Below are 16801 nucleotides of genomic sequence, written 5' to 3' on the forward strand. Positions count from 1 at the left end.
CAGTGTGTAATAGTAATAACATGTGAGCAGTAAGGGACGCTCGGCAGTGAAACTTCGTAATTGATGGCCAAAGAAAAAAATTATAATTAAATAAAACCAATAAATTTATATAATTAGAAGGGAATTGTAATATACACACACAAAGAAGTAGAGACCGGTGGTGGAGACGTAATAAGAGAGCGTCATGTCGTTTGCCGTCACGGCATACGAGCCGGTCCTACCCTCAAGGTACACTAACAAATGTTTCACATGGAAAATTAGTTTATTCACTAAAATTGTCTCATTGAAAAGTAGAAGGAGAAAAGTCAAATATAATGTAAGGCATAATAGTGAAAAGGTAAAATATCAGTTCGTAGCCACTAGCCACGAGCTGATTTTTATGTTGTATGAGAACAAAACGCCAGCTATGAAGGAGTTTTAAAGGAATTTTTCATGTACTAATAATAATAAAAAAACAAGTTTTAAAAATAGAATACTTTTTAAATATAAAAAGCATATAATTAAAATAAATCACGCATAATAACTCAATAGGTCAACGGAATCCTAAACGAGGGTTAGCGTCCAAAACCCACATACATTAACCTAATTCATTTTAATTGACCAAACTAACCATTCGCAAGGGCTTCGTAAGTGGACTTGAAGTTGATAATTCGTGTATTTTTAGTACGCGTTAATATATTCGTTTATGTAATTGTTTGGCCTCACGTCACGTGACTGGAAAAGTGAAAATAGCAAACACGTCAACACCTCGTAAGGTAAATGCCTCGTATTTTATGATTTTATACCGCTAATGCCCACCCTTTAGCTATTCAAACAATAACCGTGATAGACAAGACACTTCGCAATGGCGTCATTTAAATATTTAAACACGTAAAATGTTGTAATCAATATTTATAAATATATAATAATGTCCCAGGAATTGGAGTCTTATTGACTGATTCACTGAGGCCAACTCCGTAGCAAACTAACCGCAGGAGGTGGTCCGATATGAAACCGTAAATTAATATGATCGTGATCTTCTTATTCATTTCAGCCAATGTTAACAGACTAGGTAACTGCGTGGGATATAATTTAACGCACAAGTGTAAACACATGTGAACTCACTTTCATAAGCTGTTGGGACTTCAAATCTGACACGACCGGAAATTGTTAAAGCGCAAGACCAAAGGTTTACGTGCTTCCCATGTCACAGGAGTGTAAACACTGCAATCTAAGAATCCAAGCTACTATTGACGATTTCTCGAAAGAAAATCCTACACCTTTTTAATGGCCTGATCCAGTGTTTGAACCTAGGGTCTCGGAATCTACAGCCTTATAAGCTAGCCTTTAAATAATTAAAGTAACAGCCTGTAAATATCTGGTATTTGTAATATTCTGGACAAAGGCCTTACGTAAGTAAGGTTAACGGTTACTTAAATTAATGTTTCCATAATAATTCTAAGTGAAATAAGTAGAAGCGGCTTATAAATAATACGTAAATAGTGCACAAGTTGTATAACCACTTACAATCATTATTCGCGGAACATAAATAATATTTGCAAGAATATCAAAAATATTTTAGCGACATTACTTCGTAACTAGCAATGCTAAAGTCACGACACGGACACGGAATCAAGGCTGTCCACAAACGATACTATTACTTTAAATTAAAGCTTTTTTTGTAAGACCTTTTTGATCATGAATAGGAGCTGTAAGGGATTGTGTATTAAGCGTAATTCCAAGCGGAAATCGAGCTAATTCGCTGATTCGGTAAATCAATCCTCGTATAAACGTGAGATCAATGAATAAAGGAATCGATTTTTTTCTACTATATATTATACTATATATTTAAGTTATACATATAGTGTTATTTATATTTAAGTTTTCTTTTAAAATGGAATTTTACGTACATATATGTAGAAAGATAAGCAACTCAACATTACGTGTTTAAAAATAATGAATGGCATGCCTTTTTAAGGCGGCATACATATTGTCGCCTAGCTCACAAAAACCAACAACGGCCGGCGATATGCTAAGTGACCGGAGTTGATAACCGTCACATGGTTGTACTGCACACAGCCTTACAACTACTTCAAGGCACATTTAAATATTTCATTGTTTTTTATTTACCCCGCAATAGCCTATTTTTAACAGGGCAAAGACCTCATTTCGGACTTCAGTTAGTTTTTGTCTTACTTATCTGTGGCGTCTTGCCAAGATTTTTTTTATATTATTTATACATACGGACTGAAATAATATTATCGTTGCCCACATACAATATTCTTTGTTATTACTTGAACGAGTATAATTCCAATACGATGGAAAAGATAACTAATAAGGTTTTTACAGGATATTCGTTGAATCGAAATTTAAAAATGATATCAGCATTACAAACAAAAATTAATCTTGTAAACTGTCTATTTAAATAAAGTATATTTTTAATTTGATTTTAAAAAATATATTTAAAATATAAATTTACTTTTACGTATTTTTATTACCTAATTATTGATATTGATAGATTATAATAATAAGATTTAAGATGCACAATAAAGCGGTCTTCTATCCAAAAAGCGATCTCTTCTCTATACCTACAATTTGAAACCGTTCAAATGTTTAGTTAGCGTGAACCGCGTGATGTAATGAGGTCTTAATTTGAATATCTGCACTTTTTAGGCAAAGTTAGTTGTGTTTTACGTTAATGACATGCGACGCCTTATTAGTGGAAAGAATAATCGTTATGAATTAATTCATAGCTTGATTAAATTCTTAATACAACATACTTTGAAAAGACTGATATCGGGGTAAAACTGGTAAGTTTTTTTACTTGATAGAAGACTATGACGAGCAAAATGCACATGTTTACGCTATTCTATTTTTAAAATTATGTAAAAGTGAAAAATTCAAACTACGGGACGGAGATCAGAATCCGGAAAAGTGTAGTAATAATTCTATGAATACTATTATTTATTCAAAGTATAATTAAAGGAAAAATATGGTCTCATGAGATGTTCCACATTTTATTCGTTTATAATTTTATTTGTTGATTCATTCTCTACCCTCCATTATAATTTACGTGGTGCCTGTTCCATGTTTACATTGCATTTAATTAAAAACCTACATTTTCTGCGGCTTTCCCAGAAAAAAACGATGTTATGAATTTACATAGTATTTGATGACGGTTTGAATTTTGTTTTCTAAAAATATAACATTTAAAAAAAGAAAAGATTGCTAAATAGAATAATTTACAATTTATATTCGTAGATATAAAATAATCCTACGTAATTACGTAGTACTTACGTAATTACGTAAGATAATATTTACCATCAGGTGGAGTAGTCATTTGCCATCCCGGGGCATATAAAAAAAAAATTCGATATGGTTATATAGTCAGTTATAAAAAATAAAAATCTAATTAAAAAATATACTTTGTTTAAGTGAAGTCTTCTTAAATGTCATTTTACAAGCCTTAAATATAATTACATAACTTTTTAGTTAATTAAATACAATTAAATTAAGACATATACTTATCTAGGAAAACTAGCTCTTGCTTGCTTGTTATATACCGTTTTATTATTGTTATAATATATTTTCTTTGAGTAAAATTCCTTATTTAATTGAGGAATATCTTGCCAGAAAAATAGTCTGTAGCGGAAAATTTTGATGTGATAGTGAATTATATATATATATATTTGATGTAATAGTGAGTCTTTTTTCTTTATATACAATGTTTGTATTATATATCGCAGTATATTCTGCGATAAATCATTGCAATTTAAAAACAAGAACAACAAAACACATAGTTTAAAGGTAGTTCTATGAACTTAATGTTTTAGAAATAGCCGACACTTAAATCAAGCTGATAACAAGTCATTGTATATTGTCCCTGGGTATAAATGTCGCGTTACTTGCAAGGCCATGAATATACTACTTTATACAAAAGGTTAATCACTGTTTGTGTTGTGCACTACCCTTACATTATGATATACTTTCAACGATTATTTGTATTTATAAAATTACACCTTCGATTTACTTAAATTTTTTAACTCAGTATTTACAAAAAAAAAAAAAAACAAAACAATTATTATATTCGTGCAATTTTTTAATCATAAATAAACTGTTGACTTAAGATTAGGTGTTTTTTCGGGTGTTTTTTTTTCAGGAAGCCTTCATTAAAATAAAGTATTAACGGCTGAACAAACATCGCGTGTGCCCTTAGATAAGGGTGTCATGGAGCTGTCGACAGGCCCGACTAACTCATTAAGTTATTGTCCGTCCGACCATAACACATAAAAAGTTTTAAAGGAACTCCTTTTTGTCCTCATTCAGTTGGTTGTCGTCATGAGGTCGACAAATAATATATAAAAAAAAACTTAACATTTTATTGATCGGAAGTGACTTTTAGCACCTAATAAACAGAACTTGAGTTTACGAATGAGTTAATTTGGGCATGGAGATATAAATAGGAATATAAATGTCAATTTTATCACACTGACCTATTCGCGAGATTATTAGTAATAAACACACCTACGAACAAACATCTAATAATACGTCAATTTTTTTTATATAAGTATATTAAAATCTTAATGTTTATTTAGTATTAATTATTTTCCTTAAGTAAAACAATTTAATCACTTTCTATATTAATAATTTCAATGATAAGCAAAAAGCTTTATTTTGTTAAAGTATCTGTATATTGCGTGACATGTTATTTTCATAAGAAACTGTTTCGTTTCAAAATCAACAAAAAATATTTACGAAAGTGTTACTCATAATTATTACGGTAATAGCTTGTATAATCTTTGTTGAAACGAAACTATGCGTTCCTATAAAATTAATTAAAGGAAAACACTTCACCATTTTAGATTTTAGACTCTTTATACAAACTGTCACCATTTTAAGTAATTATCCATCCTATTTTAAATTGGAACACATGTTTTTACATTAATCTACTAATCAATCATTTTAATTTACCTTTAATGTTGACGAAGAAGTTGCTTGTGAATTGCTTATTCTAGCAATAACAATGCTGCTAACTAGTGTATTTGAAATAACTTTTAACGACATTTTAATTATTAGTTAGGAAACACGCGTCATTTAAACATATTTCATGCTATAACCAGTTTAAACTAGTTATAAAAATTATCAAATTTATGAACTTGTCATTGGTCTGGATAAAACTAATCGTATTCTTTACGGAGACGTATTATGATCGACTTCAAGCGACCCAATTTTCACGTCGTACGGAATGGAAAAATAACAGCAAATTAATTGGAGTACTCCTGGTTAAACCCCTTTCATTCAGTTTTCAAGTTATCGGGCCTAATTTAAATGGTTTGCTCCATCGGAATTTTCCATTGCACTTGTTGGAAAATTTCAAATGAATCGAATGTTCAAATAAATTGTTATTGGAATGATAAAGTTGGTCCACAGTTTTCAGTTTGGCTGGAATCGCGTGTTACTAGAACTTGTTTTACAGTTCATTTTGACTGTAGAAATATATATGAAAATTCTATGTTTTGTAAAAAGATAATATAAGGCATATGAATTTAATATCGGTTTTTCATAATAATTAACCCATACATTAAAAATATTATTTTATAGTTGCTTCGAGTTTTATGAAATACAATTTTTGATTAAAAGAAAAAGGAAATATTTTCTTAGAAGCTTATAAATTGTAAACTATCTCGGGAAAAGCTTGATTTAGGAAGGTCGGTAAACGTTGGCCATTTGTTATAATGCTGTTATCAAAAAGTCGACGTTTGAATGAGATCGCGTGAGGACGGCTCGCAAGACTTTATGAGATTTAGTTGGAAAATAAATTAGCTGCGAGGGAAAAGTTTTCGGTAAATAAGAGGGGAAATACACGAACCGTGAACTATTTTCAAATACTCGGATATGGTATTGGGATATTTTCAAGAATATTTAAACTTGGTTTCTGTGAAATAACATTATAGGTTCGTTGTTTCGCGATGATGCGGAATTAAAATTAAGCTCTGAATGATCTTGCTAATAATTGAATGTTTTTAAAAACGAATCACAAATTAATTACAATGCTAATTAATCTTTTCTAAAAAAAATCAATTGTTGATTCTTGAAAGGAATGGTTATTTTGTTCGATTCATGCGTTTGCGCATCGTTTATTGAATTGTGTTAAAATTTCACTCAGTTGTTGCAGGAACTTGCTATTTTATTTTTATTCATTTATTTTGAACAATTAATAACTATCATAAACAATATATACGATAGTACCTATGATAGTACTAAACTGTGTCGCAGCTACTAACGCCCTCCAATTCCACAGCATATTTATGTATCATTAATTGTTCATTAAGCCGAGATGGCCTAGTGGTTAGAACGCGTGAATCTTAACCGATGATCGTGGGTTCAAACCCGGGTAAGCACCACTGAATTTTCATGTGCTTAATTTGTGATTAAAATTCATCTCGTGCTTGACGGTGAAGGAAAACATCGTGAGGAAACCTGCATGTGTCTAATTTCATTGAAATTATGTCACATGTGTATTCTACCCGCATTGGAGCAGCGTGGTGGAATAAGCTCTAAAACCTTCTCCTCAAAAAGGGAGAGGAGGCCTTAGCCCAGCAGTGGGACATTAACAGGCTGTTACTGTAATTGTTCATTGTAAATATAAAATATATATAATTTAATTTAATAAAAATATAAAAAATACACACACGTTTTTTTTAAAAAGCTGGTTATGATAATAATTGTTATAGTTTAATATAATTTTTATAACAAAAATCTGAATTAAATAAATATATACCAAAATATAATTTATAAAATATATAATAAGGGTAGGAAGGAAAAATAAGTTAGGTTAATGTTATATTAAGATGATATCCTCAAGATCGATTACAGCCTCGGCGTCCGTTTTTAAGGAAACCTAGCCAACTGCGCGGGACATATTATCGTGTACAAGTATGTGCATAACACAGGTGCACTATTTATTCCCTGACTTTTATAATAATATCCGGGGACATTTTTCACACACAGCCATCAGATCCCAAATTAAGCCTGTACAAAGCTTGCGCTATGGAAACCAGACAACTGATATACTACATATACTACTTTTCTTTTTGTAAATACATACTTATATAGATAATTACACCCAGACTCAGGACAAACAGACATGTTCATGAACACAAATGTCTGTCCTGGGCCCACCCAGGACAGACATTTGTTTTGTGATTCCCAAATCGAACCCACAACCTTCGGCGTGAAAGGCAAGTGTTCCACCAACCACGCCAACCGGCTCGTCGAATAATAAATCTAATCGAATCGGCTAATCGAATAATCGCTAGAAGGTTTGTAATATTCAATTACAAAAAAACTTAAACTAGACTAACAATACTTAATGAAGATATTTTTTCTATATTTAGTTTTTGAATTATATTACCGGCAATCAAACTAAAAATGGTTCGAAATTTGAATTCTCCCTAAAACAAGTTTTTGTTAAATAACGATGTATTTAATTTCTTATTTAATTTATTATATCTTATTTAACTTCGATATTATTCGTACATCCTCGTGTAAGCCGTTGTCTCAGGGCCAACTTAAGTTTGTACGTCTTAATCGCCGCCAGCTAGCTGATTACAACCCGAACATTTCTTTGGACGTCACTTAATGGCTTGCCTTTTGAATTTGTAGCTTAAATGCATAATTACTTATATTTCTATAATAATCAAAAAACCTCAATTTTATTAAGAGAAATTCTGTCTTAGCTACCTCGAGTACTATTATAGGTATACTTAAAATGCATAATTTATAACAACCTTAAACTCATGATTACATTTTTTTAAATAAATATTGAACAATTTATTATAATACTTAAATTTGATCGTAAATAATTCATTATAACATAATATAAAGTATTATTAAAGATAGTTTTTCTTACTAATAATTTTGTTTTGCTTATGTAATGCACTACAGACATTATTTACATTTATTCCAAGTTGTATTGAATCCGTTCAGCCTAACGGCGTTAATAATATAAGTTGTGTATCGAGTAAATCACACCGATTTCTCTTTCTGACATTAGTAATTTGAAATTCGAAAGAAGATGATAATGCATTATGTAACAAAATAGGCAATAAGCGATATTAATATCACTATTATTCACTTTGTAAATGCATTCATAAAAGCTATTTCAAAATGACATCGTATCAAATCTCATTATGTTTTGCAATCGATTTTCAATGGTATATTTTCTATATATTCATCAATCTATGTTACAATTTGCATCAACATCCCACTAAGTAATTCATGCAGTGACTGTTGTATTGTAGCCGTGTTTGACTATTCATTCTTAATCCTACTTCCTATCTTTTAGGGAATACCCTCCAAGTGCCTCTTTTAAATTGTATACTACTCATTACCTCGGGTTATTTGCATTTGAAAACAACGAAGATAACATTTTCTTACGTTGATGGGTTTTCGTAAGCAACGCTTGTGTTGTTTAGTCAGTTTAACCTGCATAAAGGGTAAAGACTTAGTAAGCTTTTTAATAATTTAAATTTAATTTAATAAAATTTAAATAAAATTTTATAATGAAAATGTTTTTTTTTTTATTAATAATAAATATATGTATTACATTTTTTTGAGTTGATATTATTCTAATAACTCTGTATATGGGTAATTTGATAATGGCCCAAAATTTGCCCAATACCAATTATATTTAACGCTTAGTTCTAAGATAAAATATAAGTGTTTTTATTTTCTTGAAAACGGGCATTCATCGCAGGCCTTAAAAACGTCATGTATTTTAAGATGTAAATATTTAGTTTTATTTTTAGAACATAGATCGAAGATTATAATCTGGTTAAATATTACTAAATTTTCAAGTGTCTTATTTGTAATTCTAATATGAGAAAATCTGTATGTATGTATAAATGGAATGCTGTTCTGGCACATACAAATCCGACTACCAGTGGAACCCAGCAGTGAGACATTTACAGGCTGCTATTTTTATTTTCTTACACATTAAGAACGTACAAGCTTATAGTTATGATAATGACGATTTTATATATTTTTTCCGAAATGAAAATAAGAATATGATTTAGTTCACACTGGTGGTAGAGCTCTTTGTAAGCTCGTCTGGGTAGGGTACCTTCCGCTCATCAGATATTCTACTGCAAAACAGCAGTACTTGATATTGTTGAGTTGAGAGAAGGATGAGTGAGCCAGTGTAATTACAGGCACATGGGACATAACTTAGTTCCTAAGGTTGGTGATGTAAGCGATGGTTAACATTTCTTACAATACCAATGTCTGAGGGCGTTGGTGACCACTTACCATCAGGTGGCCCATATACTCGTCCGCCTTACTATTCTATAAAAAAAAAATTCATGTTTCAAATCAAATATTATTGTGAAACAACGCTATAGGATAGTGTTATAGGTTTGTATGTATGATGATGTAACAGCCCGTGAATGTCCCACTGCTGGGCTAAAGGCCTCCTCTCCTCTTTTTGAGGAGAAGGTTTGGAGCTTATTCCACCACGCTGCTCCATTGCGGGTTGGTGGAATACACATGTGGCAGAATTTCAGTGAAATTAGACACATGCAGGTTTCCTCACGATGTTTTCCTTCACCGTAAAGCACGAGATGAATTATAATCACAAATTAAGCACATGAAAATTCAGTGGTGCTTGCCCGGGTTTGAACCCACGATCATCGGTTAAGATTCACATGTTCTTACCACTGGGCCATCTCGGCTTTGTATATAAAGTATTTATGTTACGTTATTATTATGGAAAATTAACCTTTTTAAATAATGTATCATACAAAATGTTAGGCGATATTGTTTTTGTTTTCGTATTAAGCCCAAGCGTTATGTAATTTTGTTTACACGTACCGTTTAAAAAAAACTAAGCTGTAGGTAGCGGAGGGGTCATAGAAATTTAAATTTTCGCTCTCGACAAATCCCTCGGGGAGCGCGTCTAGAGGGGAACAAGCGCTAATAAAGTAAATTAAAGATTAATAATATATTGTCTAAATATAGGTTTTAAGGGATACGCGTATGCAAATTTACTAGAACCCCTAGTGAAATCAAATACAGCTGGGCTACAAAGTATCGTAGAAATTATTGAAGAGTAAGGGAGCCAAACGAAAAATAATTAATATCTTTTATTACACGTTAATGAATTAGCTTGTGAAATATTAAACTACACGCGAAATCCGTTTATTAAAAAAATAACAATGTGAATCTTCTGAAAAAATATAATTGTCTATAATTTACTAACAACCAAATTCTAAGTTCCAAAGAACTTAAAATGAACTAGAATATTTCGTTCTCATTTCATAAAATAAAATTCATCTTCGGCACCCGATTCCGAGATGGTTTATTATGATAATCCATCACTCTAATTCTCACTTTTTTTAGTCTAACCCGTCCAAGACCGTCGTAAATAAAGCCTAAATGGACGTTAAATATATGTGTCATTGGGTTGAATGTTGGATGTAATATGTATTAAAAAATACATTCTTTTTTGAGCTTGACGCGAATGGCCACCAGCAGACACAGCACCTGTAGAATGCGACTATCGCGCGGAGAGATATAAAGCCCACATCGTCCAACACTTTTTAGGTAAACCGAAAAAAAACCGGCGTCGCTATTTTAATTGACGTCGGACGCCCATTAAAAAGAACCTTTTCTGAATGAATTATTCGGAGACTTTCGAAATGGGAAATATTCGGAATGTACTCACGGTAGCGGTATGCAAATAATTCTTGGCCACATTTGAAATAGGAACACGCATATGCTATAAATGAATGTTAATTTTTAGAATTGTTTATATTCAATTAAATTAATATAAAAATTGCAACCTAATTAAAAATATATGTATTCTACAAACAAAAATAATAATTAAAAAATTATTTAATTAATTATGTATTTAGGGAAACAAATACAATTATGCCTTAAATATAAGTAAGTTGCTTCAGTTTAGAAATATCAAAACTTTTCCACCATTAATTGGACAATAATAATCATTACTAAAACAGAAATGTCTCACTTTGAAGCCATAATGCTGTTTTCTTTCCAAACTTATAATAAAATATAACTTGATCATCTCAAGCGCTAGTCTATATTATTACCAATACAGAGAGTTTATCGACCAGAATTAATAACTAGGCAGTATTTTCTGTACAATTTATCGCTCAACAAATAAAAGAGGATTGTCGTTTTTATTATTATTCATATATCTCGTCTACCATACCGAAACTGTAATCTCGGGCTTGTATTAAGAAAGTTGTCCGAATCTTAAGCGCGGGGGTAACTAAGTTTGCTAGTAATATTGCTTCAAAACAAACAAAAAAACTTTAAGAGCAATGATAAGTTTCACGTATTTATTCCACTTATGTAATGCTCTTGTGGTATGTCAACGACTTTTTTTTTGGAAGGCAAAATGCCACTGACACCAGATCTTTGGTCAATGCATTACATAAACAATGGGATTCAAGATATTCAGGCGATGCCTTCGCAGATGAGCAAACGACTGATTGATAAAGGAGCAACAAACTTGTGAAAAATGAAACCTATACAAAAAATTCAATTCTACGCTTAAATAATTCTAAGCAATAAAACAGTAAGAGAAAGAAGTAATGAAGGTTGCCAGCCAAATAATCTTATCTATAAAAAAATATGTTATATGACGTCGTTTGCTATGGATTAGACATTAAGGTTTAATTTTATTATCTTACTTAAGTCTTAAGTAGGTACTTCAAGCTCGAGATGTTCTCTTAGAGTATCGTATTAAGCAAATAAAAAAGAAAAAGAATGGGACACTAGAAACAAAGTTAATAAGAAGCAATAATTGCGTCTTTCTTTAACTAAAGTTGAAACTTGCACCGTTCCACGCATCGCACCCATTTCGTCCGTCTCTGAACCAGAATCTCTAAGGCAAACTTTTAATAGTTTTTCTTTATTCAATCAACATATTTTCGCTCTTGGACACTTCTCTCGTTTGCCAACAATTTGTTTCGGTACTTTTTTCTCTCGCTGGAGATTCACTCACAACGTTCCTAACAAATTTGGTCTCGAGGGCGCTTTAAAAAGTTTCGACTTGCTCTGATTTAGTCTAGACGGAATATTTTATCACATTGATGACGTAAATTTTATAGACATTTGATTTATAGTCTTTCAATAACATTTATCGAGATATAATTTTTAAATATACATCGATTTTTATGAAATATTGTGCTTCTTTTTATTTATTATTTATTTAGATGAGATGGCCCAGTGGTAAAAACGCGTGAATCTTAACCGATGATCGTGGGTTCAAACCCGGCAAGTACCACTAAATTATCATGTGCTTAATTTGTGATTATAATTTATCTCGTACTTTACGGTGAAGGAAAAGATCGTGAGGAAACCTGCATGTGACTAATTTCAATGAAATTCTGACACATGTGTATTCCACCAAACCGCATTGGAGCAGCGTGGTGGAATAAGCTCCAAACTTTCTCCTCAAAAAGGAAGAGGAGGCCTTTAGTCCAGCAGTGGGACATTCACAGGCTGTTACGATTTTATTTATTATTTATTGTACAATTAACAAAATAGACTACTTACTGCTATAGTCTTATATATAACTTTTAACGGTCTTCCACAGACAAATTTTCGCTGATTCTTTTATCGTGTTTGGTAAAAGAACAAACAGTTGCAGTAAAAATAGGTAAAAACATTTTTTGTTTTAAATTCATTGTGTATTACAATTGTATCAAGCTTTTTCATAATATTCCTTCTATGAGCATTACCGATGTGTAAAATCACGTATCAGTTCCGGCAATTTTCAACGCTAATTTAATGCTCCACTTTCATTCGTTACCGTCTTCGTAAATCTAATGTGCGTGAAAGTGTCAACACACCACGAAATTATTTTTTTTAGTAAAAGTGATAAAAGAATACGTGGGATGTGTAACCAATTAGAATATAAACGTCAATTTCTTACACAGCTTTTAAGAGAATATATTTAGACGAAGCTATTTAAGTTTTAGAAAAAGTAAATAATTTAAAATACGGTGGTAAAAGCGCTGAAATTTAATTAGGAAATTTATCATAATAATATAAATTACACTTATTAGTAATTGGTCTGTGACGTGAAAGAAACCAAGGAATAAATTTAGTGAATGAGTCATGGTCCTGATCACCAGTTACGCTTACATAATTATAAACATAATATAGCACATTTAGCGAAATATGAAGATAAATTACCAGGTGAAATACTGCAATCGGAATGGAAAGAAGTAAAAATCAGCGTAGACGCTATTGCGGGCTCGTGACTGTAATACCAAATGAGTAATTTTGAGATTCTCTAGATGCCCGCACAGCGAGGGAGCAAATGTCAGCGTCTAATAGCATTTCGAACATGATAGCAACGCGAGCGTAATCGAACTTAGTTTAACAAAAAGTCCGCCAGTCTCGTTATTTGCTTTTGTATTACAATACAATAGCAGCAAATACGATACGGAGCTCTCGTTTCAAATTTTAAAGTTAAATTAGTTGTATAATGTTTGATATTCAGCTTCAATATATCTAGATATGCAATAAATTGACAAGTTTGCTCACATAATGTTATACTATTGAGATACTTCCAAAAGGTATGCTCTCTGCGGGCTATCGCATAAATTTTTGACAGCTCAAAGTGTTGATCACAAGTAAAAGCTGTAAAAATGTTTTAAAATCTTTAAAAAAAAATCTAAGCAAACTATTGAAAAGCAATGCTTTATTATTCCTTGGTGACATATTCGAATAAATTATAAGTTAGATAAAACACTAACAATTGAATAAAACAAACTATCTTATATGGAACACTAATACATTGTTCAAGATTATACATATATCTTGTATTTGATGGAAAGAAAATAAATAAATATAAATATATATTATTACATTTAAAGACGTTTACTTATGTGCTAATTGGCATTTATTTATCGAGAAATATGTAACCAGTGATAGTGATTTTGATTTCAATCTAGTCTTAATAAGCCAGTCTATTAATTAGCATCGAATACCATTGTCAATTAAGCTATAATGTATTGATTACACATAATTTGCACTCTATAATGATATAACCATACAATGAAATGGTAATTAATTTGTTTACGCTAGATTTCTGTTCTCTTTGATATGAGCTAAATTGATATACAGTCGCTCACCAACACACGACCTAAACGTGTACATTGCAGAAGATTCAATTAGACATAGTGATTCATAATTAATGTATATTTTATATTTGATTGTTATTTTGAAGGAAATAATATATTTGTAGTTTTAATAATTAATGTTTGTACAATGTTGTTACAATTCCTTCTCTAAGCAAATATTGCCCAATATACTGGCAATAAGAAGTGTACACTATTCCATATATTTTATCAATTCGCCTCTAATCTGTACATAAGATGATTTTTACCTCGGTTATTTAAGTTTGGACACACGCTAAAAGTGGTTGGCGGTAAAAAAACTTATTAGGCGTTTCACAGAACTAGTTTCCAATAATAAAAATAAAATATTAAGATTCTATTTAAAATTGTTTATGTGTAGAAAATCAATTTAAGTTCTTAATGTTGTTATTATACCCACGTCAGACAGCGCTACACTTAAAAACTATATTTGAATATGATGAATGTGATTCTACCATCTGTTTTCTGACGCAAAGCAAATAGCGGAACAGATTGTCACGAAACTAACAAATTTCATTAGAAAAAATCTTACCTTAGAGAAAATGATTTATAAAGTTATTTCGGATACGATGGGATGTTTACTTAAGTACGCTTTAGGTAACGGTGTTGAATTTCTTTGCTACCGATTCGTATTTGAGGTATCAATTTACGTATATGGCATAGGTTTTTTGCTATTCTAATATTATTATTTTTTACAGAATAGGAAGGCGGACGAGCATATGGGCCACCTGATAGTAAGTGGTCACCAAACGCCCTTAGACATTGGCATTGTAAGAAATGTCAACCATCGCTTACATAGCCAATGCGCCACCTACCTTGGGAACTAAGATTTTATGTCCCTTGTGCATGTAATTACACTGGCTCACTCATCTACTGCTGTTTTGCGGTGGAATATCTGATGAGTGGGTGGTACCTACCCAGACGAGCTTGCACAAAGCTCTACCACTAGTAATACTTATTAATATTTAATAAAATGTGAACTTATCAATACGACTTAAGTTTAAATAATTTATTATACACACTTGGAAATATATTTTCGATACATATGTTAATATACGTTTATAGTTGTAAAAACAAACTTGAAACTCGTATAACGAGATCGTGAAATGTCAGAAATTTATATGTAAGACTAACTATAATTATAATAATAATTTTTAACATTCAAAGTATGTAATACGGTTCCAAATAGTAGATCAATATACTATGTCGGTTATGTTAGAAGTTACTGGTAGTAGGCCACTCATCAGATATTCTAACGCCAAGCAGCAGTACTTGGTATTGTTGTGTTCCGGTTTGAAGGGTGAGTGAGCCAGTGTAATTACAGGCACAAGGACATAACATCTTAGTTCCCAAGGATGGTGGCGCATTGGCGATATAAAGGGCTATTTTAAATCCTTACGTAAAACTTATGTAGGCTTAATAAAAATTTTCCTTTTTTTATCTTAAAAATAAACACTTTTTTATTTTTTTAAAAAGTATTGCGAGTAAATTCCTTATTAAGTTTAATTTATATTAACGTTAAATCCATAGAAATTGTTAAAAATACTGATGAATTTCAAAAAGCACTTTGTATATAATTCTGTTTTTGCAGGTAAACAAATCGGAGACACGCATATCCGTCAATCCACTATGGAGCAGCGAGGCTCTGTGTCCATCTGTTTAACAAGTAAAGAGGCCTATGTCCAGCCGTAGAACATAGAAGGCTACTTACACTCTGTACTGTCACTGGTGGTAGGGCTTTGTGCAAGCTCGTCTGGGTAGGTACCACCCACTCATCAGATATTCTACCGCAAAACAGCAATACTTGATATTGTTGTGTTCCGGTTTGAAGGGTGAGTGAGTCAGTGTAATTACAGGCACAAGGGACATAAAATCTTAGTTCCCAAGGTTGGTGGCGCATTGGATATGTAAGCGATGGTTGACATTTCTTACAATGCCAATGTCTAAGAGCGTTGGTGACCACTTACCATCAGGTGGCCCATATGCTCGTCCGCCTTCCTATTCTATAAAAAAAAAAAAAAAAAAAAAAAAAAAAAAAAAAAAAAAAAAAAAAAAAAAAAAAAAAAAAAAAAAAAAAAAAAAACCTTACTAGATAAAAATAAATAAATTGTATACAATATACTTAGCGGTTGTATTCATAAACTTTTGTGTAATTGTTTATCAGAATTCTTACAACTTTTAAGCTATCATATACATACATAAATATAATACATACTATATCATGTTGTTTCATAGAATATTAATTTAATTTTTAACAATAAATGATTCGATTTAAAAAAAATGTATTTTACTAACCATTATTAGTTTTATTATACTTTATATGAACACCGAAATCTAACTAAAGTTGCGTTATGAGGTAAAATTAAAATCTTACACGATGACATATGATACTATTTTTCGTTCAGGTTAAATGTTCTTATCCTCAATCACTTTTATTTTTCTTAATCGATGTCGTATCATTCATATTTTCTGTACATTTTAACAATAACCTTTTTGTACAGCTACGTAGAAAGTACTCACCAAGATAACAAACAATAATAAAATTATTATACGTATTTTTTTACGCGTACCTTATAAATTTTCTAGGATGTTATTTTTTCTTTTATTGGAAGTTGGATTGAGACATT

The sequence above is a fragment of the Nymphalis io genome, chromosome 12, assembly GCF_905147045.1.
Source record: "Nymphalis io chromosome 12, ilAglIoxx1.1, whole genome shotgun sequence".
NCBI classification, from domain to species: domain Eukaryota; kingdom Metazoa; phylum Arthropoda; class Insecta; order Lepidoptera; family Nymphalidae; genus Nymphalis; species Nymphalis io.